Consider the following 11720-nt stretch of genomic DNA (forward strand, 5'->3'; position numbering starts at 1 on the left):
GGTTGCGGTGCATGCTACCACAACCACTGCCAACCCAACTCCGATAAGGCAATACGCCGGGAACCTGCCCAAGTGCAACAAGTGCAGCTTTCACCACAACGGCGCATGTCGTGAAATGCATTGCACCAACTGTAACAAAAAGGGGCACACCGCCCGATTTTGTAAAGCTCCAGTCCAACAGAACGCACAAGCTGCCAACGCCGGGGAAAGTCGAACCTGCTATGGTTGTGGAGAGGCAGGACACTTCAAGCGGAACTGCCCGAAGGCAAGAAACCCCAACCCTAGTGAAGTGGGCAGAGTGCTGGCGATAGGTCATGAGGAAGCAGTTGCAGATCCAACTGTGGTCACCGATACGTTTCTCCTCGACAATACATACGCATGCATTCTTTTCGATAGTGGCGTGGAGAAAAGCTTCGTGAGCCATCAATTTAAACGCTTACTTAAACAAAAACCACAAACACTAAAAGAAACATTCACCGTAGAAATGGCTAACGGAAAAAAAGAGAACACTAACGACATTTACACCGGGTGTACCCTCACCTTAAACAATCACTCTTTCCAAATCGACCTTATGCCGGTTACCATAAAAAGGTTTGATGTCATCATTGGCATGGATTGGTTATGCCTTCACCATGCTGAAATCCTATGTCACGAAAAGGTCGTTCGCCTTAATCTGCCAAATGGCGAAACCCTTGTCGTCTATGGCGACAAACCTAGCTCAAACTTTCAGATCATCTCTTGTGTCAAGGCTCAAAAGTATCTCCGCAAGGAGTACCACGCCTTTCTAGCCCATGTCGTAGACAAGAAACAAGAAGCGAAAAACATCAAGGACATTCCGGAGGTCTGTAATTTCCCCTGACGTATTCCCGGAAGACCTTCCAGGAGTGCCCCCTGCTAGACATGTCGAATTCCGAATCGACCTAATTCCTGGGGCTACCCCCGTAGCCAAATCGCCATACCGTCTAGCCCCAGCCGAGATGCAGGAATTGTCCAGTCAATTGAACGAACTGCTAAGCAAAGGTTTCATTAGGCCAAACTTCTCACCTTGGGGAGCACCGTTCTTGTTCGTTAAGAAAAAGGATGGATCGTTCCATATGTGCATCGACTACCGTGAATTAAACAAACTCACCATTAAAAACTGATACCCTTTGCCTCGAATCGATGACCTATTCGACCAGCTGCAAGGAGCAAGTTTCTTCTCAAAGATTGACCTTAAATCAGGGTACCATCAACTACGAGTTCAAGAGGAGGATATTCCTAAGACTGCCTTCAGAACACGCTATGGTCACTACGAGTTTGTAGTGATGCCTTTCGGCTTAACAAATGCACCCGCGTCGTTTATGGACCTGAGGAATCGGGTGTGTCGGCCTTACTTAGACAAGTTCATGATTGTTTTCATCGATGATATACTAGTCTACTCCTTAAGTGAGGAAGAACACAACCAACATTTACGTCAAGTCTTGGAGACGCTGAGGGCGGAGAAATTGTACGCAAAATTCTCAAAGTGCGAATTTTGGATTCGAGAAGTGAATTTCCTCGGACATGTAGTCAGCAAGGAAGGAATACACGTGGACCCTTCAAAGATCAAGGCAATCGAAAGCTGGGCAGCACCAAGAACACCCACAGAGATCCGACAATTTTTAGGACTCGCCGGTTACTATCGAAGGTTCATTCAAAACTTCTCCAAAATCGCAAAACCACTCACCACCTTGACTCAAAAAGGAGTGACTTTCGTGTGGGGGGCAAGCAAGAGGCTGCGTTCCAAACGTTGAAACGAACTCTGTGCACTGCTCCGATCTTGTCCTTGCCGGATGTAACAGAGGACTTTGTGGTTTATTGCGATGCATCAAACCAAGGTCTAGGATGTGTGTTAATGCAACGAGGATAGGTCATTACCTACGCCTCAAGACAGCTGAAGACGCACGAGGTAAACTACACGACGCACAATCTCGAACTAGGAGCAGTAGTTTTCGCCCTAAAAATCTGGAGACATTACCTCTACGGCACTAAGTGCACTATCTTCACCGATCATAAAAGCCTTCAACATATCCTCAATCAAAAAGAGCTCAACATGAGGCAAAGACGATGGGTGGAATTACTAAATGATTACGAATGCGAGATTCGTTATCACCCCAGAAAAGCCAACGTGGTTGCAGACACTCTGAGCAGAAAGGAATACTCGGGCCGCCGAGTAAAGGCGTTAACCATGACCATCCATTCACACCTATCCGCACAAATGAAAGAAGCACAGGAAGAAGCCTTAAAACCAGAGAACGTGATAGGTGAAGCATTGAGAGGAATGGACAAAAATCTTGAAGTCAGGGATGACGGAGTTCGTTGTCTCATGAACCGGATCTGGACACCAAAATTTGGTGGATTCAGGGACATTGTCATGAACGAAGCTCATAAAACTCGTTACTCAGTGCATCCCGACTCAAAAAAGATGTATTTAGACCTCAAGAAGCTGTATTGGTGGCCGAACATGAAAGCCGAAATAGCTACCTTTGTGGGTAAGTGCCTGACTTGCGCCAAGGTTAAGGTAGAGTATCAGAAGCCCTCGGGACTACTTCAGCAGCCAGAGATACCCAAGTGGAAGTGGGAGCGGATTACAATGGATTTCATTACCAAGCTACCTAATACAACGGGTGAACTTGACACCATTTGGGTAATCGTCGACAGATTAACCAAATCTGCACACTTCCTACCCATAAAGGAGTCAGACAAAATGGAGAAACTGACAAGGCTCTACATTAAAGAAGTAGTGTGACTTCACGGAGTACTGATATCCATTATCTCCGATAGAGATAGTCGGTTCACGTCATGATTCTGGCAGTCACTGCAGAAAGCTATGGGAACTAGGCTGGACATGAGCACAGCCTACCACCCACAGACCGACGGGCAGAGTGAAAGGACCATTCAAACGTTAGAGGACATGCTAAGAGCTTGTGTGATAGACTTTGGTAAGGCTTGGGATGTTCATTTACCCCTTATCGAATTCTCATACAATAATAGTTATCACACTAGCATCAAAGTCGCTCCGTTCGAAGCCCTCTATGGTCGTAAGTGCAGATCACCCCTGTGCTGGGCTGAGGTGGGCGATACGCAACTAGAAAGAGGGCAAGTTCCTAACAACACACTCACAGGCCCGGAGATCATCAGGGAAACAACAGAAAAGATCGTCCAAATTCGAGAACGAATGAAGGCTTCGCAAGACCGACAAAAGCGCTACGCGGATAAGAGACAAGAGCCTTTGGAGTTCCAAGTTGGGGATCGAGTACTACTGAAAGTATCACCTTGGAAGGGATTAATACGTTTCGGAAAATGTGGGAAACTAAATCCAAGGTATATCGGACCATTCAAAATCCTCGCCAGGATTGGCCCGGTGGCATACAAGCTACGATTACCACAGGAACTCAATCACGTTCATCCTACCTTTCATGTGTCAAACTTAAAGAAATGTTTGTCTGATGAGACCCTTGTCATTCCTTTGGAAGAAATTGAGATCAATGAGAACCTCCACTTCATAGAGGAACCTGTTGAAATCATGGATACAGAGGTCAAATCGACGAAACAAAGCCGCATTCCCATCGTAAAGGTCCGCTGGAACGCCAAGTGAGGACCCGAATTTACTTGGGAACGTGAGGACCAAATGAAGCAAAAGTATCCACATATATTCCCCAACCCTTGAAATCCCACTCAAAATGCAAATTTCGGGACGAAATTCCTTCTAACGGGGGGATAATGTGGCAACCGTCAAATTCCAGTCAAAGTCAAAAGTCAAAGTCAACAAGTCAAACTGGTAAAACTTAACTAGTACTTGTATGTTAAAAGTTATGCTATGTATAAAAATGTGCATTTGTATGTCAAGAATTCAAGTGTCTCGGAGAATCTACGTGTTTAGCAATGTAAAAACCCTAAAAAGGGAGTAAAACGCATCAAAACACGACTATGGACCCTTTTGGGGACTTAACACAATCATAAACGAAGCATATCGAGGTTCACGAACCTTGCATTACAAGATTATACACTAATAATGACTAAAATTAAATCTCTCCCAAATCTCTCCCAAATCTCTCTCAACTTTTTATAGTCATCCGGGTCATCCCGACCCTTAACTTGGCCAAAAACCGCTTGAATCAGGGAGTTATCTCGAAAAATAGTTAAATAGGGCTGAAACCCTCTTAGGAACCGAACCTCTTAGGGCCGAACCCTTCTATTAGGACCAAAGTCCCCTCAGAACCGAACTGTCAGAACCGAACTTAGCCTTCGGACCGAACCTCTTGCGAACCGAAGTCAGTCAGAGCCGAAACCTCCATACACCCGAAATAGACAGAGCCCTCGGTCCATTTCGGTTCCCTAGCACCTTCGGGCCCGAGACCCATCTTCGATTCACCTTCTCCCACTCTCGGTTCCTTCTCCCACCTTCGGTCCTCAACACCCCAAGAGCCGAACCTCGCATGTTCGCTCCTTAAGCCCGGTTTTCGACTACTTTCGCCTCTTAAGCCCGTTTTTTACGGGGATTTTTCACCAAATTCATATTTTTATCATTTTAAACTCCCTAAACTCATATTTTATTCATTTCTTAAGGATTTATTAATTATTAATCATTATTTTACATTAAGAGAAAGATCTGAGGATGATTACACCACAAGTGGGTCAAGTGTGCCCGCTTGCCTTCCATGTGTCATCTTCTCATTTGTCCAACCCTATCCACATCACACACACCAAGGCAAACAACCTTTCAACTTTGCAACTTGCTCCAGCAACATCTATATAAAGAAACCCCTGGAGTAACTTCTTGAATTCCTTGATCATTTCCTTTACTTACACACTTCTCTTACCCCTCAAGAAAGCCTCTTTTCCCTCTACTTCCAGCCACTTTTTGGAAGTGTTCTTGAGCTATTACTTCACTTTTTGATAAGTATTCCATCTAAACTCAAGTGTTATTCCATGTTTTCATAACATCCTTGAATCATCTACACACATTTAACACCAAAAATCGTTCTTAGGATCATCCAACACTTCACGTGTTCATCAAGTGTTCTTGACTTGATACTCCTCGTCTTCGACCTTCCATTCTTCAAGAAATCACTCATGGTGAGTTCATACCCCTACATTTTCCAGTTTTATTTAGTTTTTAGGGGGGGATACAAGTTAAAACACTAAAACATATTTAAAACTTAACTTGACAGCTTACAACAGAAAAGTTGTGACCTGTTCACGAACTGTTTTACCCAACTAAAACTTAATAATTTTCAAAACTGTTTAATAAGAAAATAGTTCAGGTTTATACCTTTAAAATGACTACTTTCAAATCTCCACACGAGTTTTCTACAATATATGGTGATTTTTACAAAAACTGTCTATCACTGCAGCAACAAAATCGGACCAGGTTGTGAAAATGAACATTTTCACACTGGTTTGAGACTACCAAAAATTATAAGAAAATTAATGAACATAGTAGACCCTTTTTCCAAACTCTCCGAGTTTACGGATTCAGTTTTTAACTTACGATGATTTTCTATAATATTCTAAAACAGTGACAGTTAAGGCTAAAACTGTCAAAACAAGTTTAAGAGTTATTCACACCTTGTAACATGCTGAGCAAGGTGTGTAAGATTATATACTTAGTATTTTCAATGTCATCTTATTGAAATACAAAGCCATGCATAACAAGGTTTCATTGAAAACATAAAACACCCTTGATAAACTATAATAGGTATAGTTTGGACACTTCGTTTAACAAAGAAAGAGTAACACAATCGATTTACAAAACGGGTATTTCATTACAAACTACGTGAACATGTTAATGAATAAATTTGTGAGACATTCACCTTCGGGGTACTCTTAAGTACAACAGAAAAGTCATGTAGTTATAGCCAGAATCTCTTGTAGGGAGAGCGTGATAGTTGTGTATAGATCTATATTGGGTCTGACAAACCCGCACCTAAGCTGCTTGCAACAGCTAGACCGGAAGGTCTGGCGTGACAAGTGTCATAACATTCCGACGCCTGAAAAACTTCGAGTACGAGGTCTTCGAGTTTTAGCATGGTTATAACATCTCACATGGGGAATTAACAAAACACACAGTTCACGGGGATTTAAGGAGTTTTATTTAAATATAAAACCACACACATAAGTATGACGATTTACTTACATATACTAAGTCTTGGTTCAGTTAAGACTACAACAAACCTTTTAGAAAATATTGGATTTTCTGGAAACAAACCTGTAAAAAACAGTAAGGAACAACATTCATCTTTCATTCATAAAACTGCTTATGAACTCACCAGCTTTAATGCTGATACTCTTTAAAAAACAACTTGTATTCTCAGGTAATCAGTAATACAGGTAACCACAAGATTTTTGAAGGCAAGACGCTAAGGCGCAGATTTCTTTTGTACTATTTTGACATCATATGTAATTTATTTGGAAACATGTATTTTTGCAACGATGTAACCTTTTAAATTATATTTATGATGGTTGTGTTACTTTTCTTCACTATGGTTATGATACTGAGCATGACGTCCTCCGCCCCCGACCGATTCCATCGTTCTGGTTTGGGGGTGTGACATTCTCAGTGAGAAGCTTAAGCCTATGTTTGAGAAGCTTAATGAAATCGATAATGTTACGTGAAGCAAAGATTCTTCGCAACAAGGGGAGAACAGGAGGTAAACTTAAACAGTCCATATTATACGGGCTTCATTAAAACTAAAGAAGTTGATACGATCGCGTTGGAAAAGAAAACTCTTGCTAAAAAATTCAAGAATATCAAGAAAGTCAAGACTAGTCGGAAGGATCATGTTTTTTCGAGACCAGGAAAGGGCAAAGTCAACATCGTTTCCGAAAAAGTTACTGAGGAAGATCTGATGTTGACTAAGACGGAAAGAATTGCAAGAGAGAAGAGGGAAAAGGAACTTGATGAGCTCAATGCTCCTAGGGAAAAGTTGGCTGATGAAGAGGCCGAAGCCAAGAATTCAGAAATGATTCCTGAGAACAAGAAAGCTTTATTTTCAGACATGACTCTCGATCGGATGCAGAAGGAAGCTATCAATAAGCCAAATACTTTTTGGTTGGAACCTAAACCTCTTTTGACATCAATAACGATGTGGAGTGTCATCTCCATTTCCCTATCACTCCGAGAGCCTTTCTCTTCTGATGCTTTGAGAATATAGAAAAATCCTTGATCTCCAACAATGCGGTAAACCGAAAGTTGTTCTCGTTCTACTTGAAATATGCGAAACCTCAGTACAATTCATGGAGTCTGAAAATAATCGTGGGCCTAAAGGTTGGTCTACTTGTTGAAACAGAATACTTTTTGAACATTTAATTCAAAGGATTTCGAGGTCATAATCATATTCTTCATGAGTTCACATTGGCTAATTGTGACAACCGTCAAAATTCGAGTCAGTTCTAGAATAGATAAACTTGGTTGCACATATAGGCACGACACATACTAGACTTAGTAACTAGAAGCTAAGTTATAACCTACTAGAAACTTGGAAACAAGTAGAATTGAAGGATAGTGTACTTGGATTTCACATTGGTATGTGAATTCTACAACTACTTAACTGTAATGACTATCCATATTCGGGTCACTCTTTGACTCGAACACCTTTTCATGAATAATACGCACACATTATGCACTTGACCTAGTAGTAGAAATTAGGTCAGAGTCTCGTGGAACTTAAGTCAAAGTTGAAACTATGACTAGTATACTTGGTTCCTCAAGTTCACTTGAATCTTGGAACCACTACATATAAATGCCAATAAACCGACAAAAAGGAATTACAAACATCATTTATAACTATAAAAGAGTTATAAAAGCATAAGATAATTTGAAGTCTCCAAGATTCTATTTATTTAGATATCCAAAGATTTACAAACTCTCAAAAACCCTAAATGCCTTAAAAACCTAAATTTATGAAATTTAACCTTAAAAATTCTATAAAAATAGTTATGAATCTTATAATATGATCTTATAATTACTGAAATTATGAAAATTCATTCAAGGAAAATAAAATTTATAACATTAACATTTATCCCTAATTTATAAGGTAAAAAGAAAATCAATGATTTTTATAAACAAAAACTAGACAAATGCAACTTTTATAAAAATATTGAATATTTTATAAAAATTGGGGGAAATTATATAAAATAAATGGAAGATATGGGGAGTCTCTCTCCTCATTGAAAAATTCAGATCTCTCTCCCCATATCTCTCCTCCTCCCAACACACATAATCAATTTTCCAACCTACACACTCCATCTTCTTCACTTCTCTCTCTCACTCTTCAATTCCCCCAACACCATTTTCTCTCTTCCTCTCTCTATAACCATGAAATTTTTCCAGAAAATGAAGCCAAAAACACTCCTTAAACTCTAAATCTTCATCATTTTAATTAATCTTGAAGGTAATCACGAATTTTCTTTCATTTTACTTCACCTTTCCTTCAAGTTTTGCTATTTTTCTTGCACTTTCTCCTTCTTCTACTTCTTCATCTTCTTCAAACTTGTTTTCTTTTTGTTAAAATGGTTTTTAGAACATCATGGATGTGTTCTAACACCATGAATGTATGATAAACAAGGTTACATGTTCATGATCTTAGTGCAAAAATCGATTTTAAGGACTAAAACATCAAACTCAAGTTAAGAGTTTTTGAGAAACAAAATTTTGTTCAAAAATGGATGTATACATTTTGATAAGTTTTAATCTTTTGATCTCTGGAAACATGACTAGAATATGATTTTATCATGATATCTTTAAAATATTTCAAAAGATTTACTCAAAGAAATGATGAAAACTCACTTTTCTAACCAATCATCATGCATGCAATCTGCCAAATTTCTTTACCTAACTTTAAACTACCATATCTCACTCATTTCTTAACTAAAATTCGAGATTATTTTTCTGAAATATAATATTTTGAGTTAGCTTTCAAACCCATCTGACCTCATTGGAAAATTCTAATATTTCGATTTTTAGCAATTTTTACAAAACTGTTGCTCAATCAGCACCTTTTTGTGAATACTAGTTTTGTATTGCATGTTCAAAGGTCTTATTCCTCACTAAAAATCTAGGAAACATTAATTTGAGCACTTAACATCATATATTAAGAGGTATAAAAATATCTTGATTCAAAAGTCTTTGGAACATGTTGCAAAAATTCTCAAAGTAACATCAATAATCTTTACCAAAATCACAAGTATCAAGTTTTCTCTATAATTTATTGAGCCTTTAGGCATGTTTTTAAACATCGAAAATAAGAAAACGATTTTTCATTGATATTAAATTGTATGAAGATGCATTCTGGAAATTTCCAGCTCAATATATATTTTCTTTATTTTTACATGAAAATAATAAGAAAATAGAGTGTTAAAGCATATAATTTCTTACACTTGTAAATAAATTCTGGAAACATTTGTGGATGACATTTTAAGTAAATAAACATTTCTCATGAAGTTTCATCGATTTTTGTTACATTTTAGTATGGTTTTGAATTTTCTTTTTATTTAGCTCCAATAAATCATAAAACCACTTTAGATAATATAAAAAGGGTATCTAATAATTTTCGCAGCTTCTACCTTTTGTGGAAGACTTATAAAAATATTTTGGGAATTTTTCAAAATGTATATCTATTTGTCTTAAATTTTTGTGTTGATAATGGACTAAAAACAGGAAAAATAGTTTTACTCATCTAAAATTCATGAACATTTACCAGAAACTCTTATAATATGTTAGGATAATACATAAAGTTTTTGATGATTTTTCTCTTCTGTATGCTATTTTTCTTCTATTTTCCCAAGATTTAATACACTTAAATGTACAAAAATCATAAAATTTGGTTAAACATATTAGAAATCCATTTTTATATTTTTTCCAGCTTAAGTATGGGTAATGGCAGTATTATAAAAAGTTTGGGGACTTTTCTTAACAGATTGCTATTTTTCATGAATTTTTATCTATTTAGAGAATTAAATATAAGAAAAATGGTTATACACATCTATAATCCATGAAAATTTATCTGGAAGTCTTTTAATGTAGTTAGAACCAAAATATGAAGTTTGGTAGTTTTTATTAACTGTTTAGTATTTTTCATGATTTTATGGTTATTCAAGAAACTAAAATGGTGAAAAATAGTTAGACAAATCAAAAATTCAAGAAAATTTATCTTAAGGTCTTTGGCTTCAATTAAAACTGAAATACAAAGTTTGGGAAATTTTAGAGCTAAATTGATTTAGTTTTTGAATATTTAATCATTAGAACACCTCTTAAAATGTTAAATATTAACATTTCAATAATGAGAATTTTCCACTTAAATTGTTATATAACAATTGATTCATTGAAATTTAATTTTCACATAAAAATGTTTGTAACTTATCAATATTAAATTTCGACACAATATTGGCATAATTCTATTGTAGTAGTAAGTATACTAGTGTTAGATTTCGATTAGAGACTCACTAGCGAATACCATTATTGTAGGAATCGGTAGTGGTACACGTGGAACGTAGTTCAAGGCACCATTTGCATCATCTCAATGCATTGTGAGTATTCACGCACTCCCTTATTTTCGGTTTTTATGTTTTGGGGTGGAAAAGCATGTCCGAAAAACTATTTATTGTTCGTTGTATTTAAATTGATTCGTATCAAACTCGATTGCTATATTTTGCTATAATTTGCTATATTCTGCTATGTATGTCTATGCAACACAGAACATGAGAACTTATCGTCTTAAGTAATGGGATTTTAGGTAAAACAAATAAACTAGAAACAATTCCTAAGTTCACATGCAACCTACTTTGGATCTATGTTTTAACTATTGAACATACAACTTTGAATTGCAAAACAAGAACCCTAGAGGAGAGAGGCTAATTTCGAAATTAACAAACTAGGGTTTAGGGTTTACATACCTTTCAATTGTTATAGCAAACAATTGATAATCCCTTGATCTTGATCTTGATCTTCTTGGAAGCTTTAGCACCACAAGTGTAATGCCTCTAATGGAATCACACCCAAACTAGCAAGAAGGAAAGTAGAAGAGAGAGAGAAAAGGGAGTATGCAATTTCGGCCAAGGTATTCTTCCAAAGAATCAGTACAAAAAATGTGAGCCAGGAGGCTCCTTAAATAGTTGAGGGAACTAGGGTTTAGGGAAAACCCTAGTTATCCTTTGCTTAGGGCCTAAGCAAACCCAAGGGCCTTATCCAAGCCCCTATGGACGAAATTATTAGGGTTTCCCCTAAAGATTTCGTCCACCCTCTTCCAAGGGGGTTCTAGAGCCTTCCACTCAACTATTAGATAATTGCAAACTAGTCCCTGCGCCTTATAATTAATTCTTTTAACCCCAAAATCAATTCTGATTAATTTCTGGCTAACAATTAATTAAACATAATGATTTCTAATTAATATATTAATCCATTAACATATTAATAAATCATTTATATATATATATATATATATATATATATATATATATATATATATTAATTTATTAATCTTATAAATTAATATCTCTCCTTTCATAATTTCCTTGTCCAGTTACTAGGTTGAGGGCAACCCAAAAGGACTGTGCTGCTATCAATTCAAGTACATACCAATTATAGTTATGGGCTTAGACACCTAATCCAACAGTCTCCCACTTGGATAAGTCTGTAACTATAATTGCTAGTATGCCTTCTAAATTTGACCAGCAAATTGTAGCTTCCAAAAAGCTGCTGC

This window comes from Lactuca virosa, chromosome 3, assembly GCF_052849685.1.
Source record: "Lactuca virosa cultivar CGN04683 chromosome 3, Lactuca_virosa_CGN04683_v6, whole genome shotgun sequence".
Lineage (NCBI taxonomy): Eukaryota > Viridiplantae > Streptophyta > Magnoliopsida > Asterales > Asteraceae > Lactuca > Lactuca virosa.